The following is a 3,634-nucleotide window of genomic DNA, read 5'->3' as shown; positions in this document are numbered from 1 at the left end:
CATTTGAAAAATGGCAGTGATACCTAATATTCTGAGTATTTCAGTAGGGATGGGAAATGGGGAAGAATAATTGGCAGCCCAGTCTGAAGAATTGGGCTTAAGTAAAACATTACTTAGAAAAACATCCCCCATTTCTTTATAACCTACATTTTTAAAAGAACAGGAAGGGGAGACAATTTGGCAAAATTGTTTATTGAGAGACAATTTTTTTTTTTTTTTTTTTTTGCGGTACGCGGACCTCTCACTGTTGTGGCCTCTCCCGTTGTGGAGCACAGGCTCTGGACGCGCAGGCTCAGCGGCTATGGCTCACGGGCCTAGCTGCTCCACGGCATGTGGGATCTTCCTGGACCGGGGCATGAACCCATGTCCCCTGCATCGGCAGGCAGACTCTCAACCACTGCGCCACCAGGGAAGCCCCCTGAGAGACAATACTTTTTAAGAATCACATTTAAAGATGTGCATGGCTAGGGACTTCCCTGGTAGCGCAGTGGTTAAGAATCCGCCTGCCAATGCAGGGGACACGGGTTCGAGCCCTGGTCCGGGAAGATCCCACATGCCGCGGAGCAACTAAGCCCGTGAGCCACAACTACTGAGCCCGTGAGCCACAACTACTGAAGTCCGTGTGCCACAACTACTGAAGCCCACACACCTAGAGCCCGTTCTCCGCAACAAGAAGCCACCACAGTGAGAAGCGCGCACACCGCAACGAAGAGTAGTCCCCACTCGCCGCAACTAAAGAAAGCCTGTGTGCAGCAACGAAGACCCAACGCGACCAAAAATATAAATAAATAAATGTATAAAAAAGAAAGCAAGATTTAAAAAGTTAAGGAAAAATAGCTCCCCAGCCCCCTCCCCCTCAGATGTGGCTGGAGCTTGAGGCGTGCAGGGCCGGAGATGCAGCAGACCCAGGACCCAGAGCTGCTCGGAGGCGGTGAATAATAGCTCTTCAAGTCTGCAATAAAAAATGGCCTCCAATAAAACTACATTGCAAAAAATGGGAAAGAAACAGAATGGAAAGAGTAAAAAAGTCGAAGAGGCAGAACCTGAAGAATTTGTGGTAGAAAAAGTACTGGACCATCATGTAGTGAATGGGAAGGTGGAGTATTTCCTGAAGTGGAAGGGATTTACAGATGCAGACGATACCTGGGAACCCGAAGAAAATTTAGATTGTCCAGAGTTAATTGAAGCATTTCTTAATTCTCAAAAAGCTGGTAAAGAAAAAGATGGAACAAAAAGAAAATCTTTATCCGACAGTGAATCTGATGAACCTAGCAAATCAGAGAAGAAAAGAGATGCTGCTGACAAACCAAGAGGTTTGGCCAGAGGTCTCGACCCAGAGCTATAACTGGTGCCACAGACAGCAGTGGAGAATTCATGTTTCTCAGGAAATGGAAAGATTCAGATGAGGCGGACTTGGTGCTGGCAAAAGAGGCAAATATGAAGTGTCCTCAAATTGTAATTGCTTTTTATGAAGAGAGACTAACTTAGCATTCTTGTCCAGAAGATGAAGCTCAATAATTGTTTGCATTGCTTTTTATATATATTTATTTTTGTTTTGATTTATTAGTGTGAAGAAATAACTACATTCTAATGAAAATCAAGTTTGATATGTTTGTTTTGAAGTAGTATTGGGGAAGTTATGGGGTTTTGGGGGGGGTTTTGTTTTTGTTTTTTTTGCATCTGTAGCACTGGTTACTTTGAACAAATAAAAGCTTTCTGTAGTTGCTTCCTTTAGCAGAAAAGAACATTTGATACCACGGTATATTATTTCCTCTGCATTAGAGAACAGCTTTTCTAAATGTTGGGGGAAATCTCCATAGTCATTACTTAATCAGAATTTAGAATTTGCATTTAACTCATATATGCCCGAGGACCATTCTGGGTTTTTTGTATGTGTATACATAAAACACATATGTAAATGGTTTGGGGTTTTTTTGGTTATTGTTTAAATACATTTACCAGAACAAAACCAGCCTTTCACAACCATGGATAAGCCCATGTTTCTGGGATTCTGTCATTTTGAGCAATATAAGAAATCACTTCAACTTAAATTGAAAATTTAAGTCTTAACCTTTCAAATTAAATAATTTTGTAATTAATTAGACAAATTAATGTAAACAATTTAAATTGGATATTTTTTTAAAGCAGCCTTACCAGAATCTGCAGCCGTATCTACCATCATATAAAGGCAGTTTTATATGTAAAACCCCTGAAAGGAAAATTTTATCTCTGTCAACCCAAATGAAAAAAACTAGAAAAATTCTGGTATGTTTTAATTAGCCAAGCAAGACTTAGTTAAATGGACATTTAAAGCTTCCTTTTGGCAAACCATTCTTTTATAAGAAGTTGAAATCCCCGTGCTGTGTTTACTGAAAGACTGTGATACATGGACTGTCTCAGCCTTGTTAATGGAAACCTAATCAGATGGTTAGAGATGTTGGCAATTTAGGATCTGCAGGAATAAATGAGTGAACAAACTTTTCTAACCTAAACTTGACCTTCATGTTTTTTCAAACTTTACCCCAACCCATTCCTTACATGTAGGCTCAATCTTCTCAGTATTTTGGGTTACTGGTGCAGCAGAAGCCAGGAAAAACAATAACTTTGTAGTAATCAGAATATTATTCAACTATATATTGTTTACTCTATTGTAAATACTGGTGAACAGTGGTCAGTAAATAGTTTTATATTCCTTTAAAAAAAAAGTTGATAAAATGTATACTAATATTATTCTTCAGGCTAATTTAAAGCATTACACTTTGTTAAAAATAATAAATTTTCTTTCGAGAAAATGACCTTTCAAACTGAATTTCTTTAACTCTTGAGGTTGAGCGTCCTATGTCTGTTGGCCATTTTTATTTCCTTCTGTGTGAATTATCCATAAAATTTGCCACTTTCTATTGAAACATATGTGTGTATATATAAATAATTTGCAAGAACATTTTATATATTACAGAAATTAGACCTTTTGACTGTCATTATACTGTATTTCCCAAGTTTGTCATTTATACTTTCTTTTTTTATGGCATTTTCTGTAAAAATTTATTTTTTCACTGTTATGTTTAAAAAGGTAGCTTTGATACTTCTTATAACAGAGAAAGAGTTTGGATGTTAAGCCTAGTTTCACAAATCTATTTCGTGCCAATAACAAGAAGGCAGGGAACCACTGTATAATTTGTGAGGCAATTTGCAGAAGACTTCCTGTTAGTCTCTGGCATCATTAAACAATAGCCGTGTGCTGATTTGGCTACTTTCCATGCAAGGCCTGAGCCACCCTATCAGCACTCACATCAGTTTGCAATGCCTGGTTGATCAGAATAGGTGTTAGCACCAGCCCATAAAGCTACCGCTAATTTATGGATTTGTTGAAATGTTGAGTGATTTGCTGCTGAGAGAAAGAATTTAAGAAAGAGAAGGATGAAAGAAAGCTGGAAAGGAGGGAGAGGGAAAATAAACAAAGAAAAGGAAAGGACAGAATAAAAGAAAAAAGAAATAGGAAAAGAAAAAGACAAAGAAAGAAGTGGAAAAGAAAGTTATTGAAAGAAAATGGAAAGGTAAAAAAGGGAGAAAGAATAGAAGGAAAGAAAGAAGAGAATCAAAATATAAGTAAAGGTGGAGGATGGATGGATGGATG

The 3,634-nt window shown here is 38.0% G+C and overlaps 1 pseudogene; it reads left to right on the top strand.

Moving 5' to 3' along the window:
- The first annotated feature begins 964 nt into the window (after nucleotides 1-964).
- On the top strand, nucleotides 965-1,518 carry LOC136121114 (chromobox protein homolog 3 pseudogene; annotated as a pseudogene).
- Nucleotides 1,519-3,634: the final 2,116 nt, after the last annotated feature.

This window comes from Phocoena phocoena, chromosome 3, assembly GCF_963924675.1.
Source record: "Phocoena phocoena chromosome 3, mPhoPho1.1, whole genome shotgun sequence".
Classification (NCBI taxonomy): Eukaryota; Metazoa; Chordata; class Mammalia; order Artiodactyla; family Phocoenidae; genus Phocoena; species Phocoena phocoena.
The sequence above is the reverse complement of the archived record's forward strand: the minus strand, read 5'-3'. Positions and strand labels throughout refer to the sequence as shown.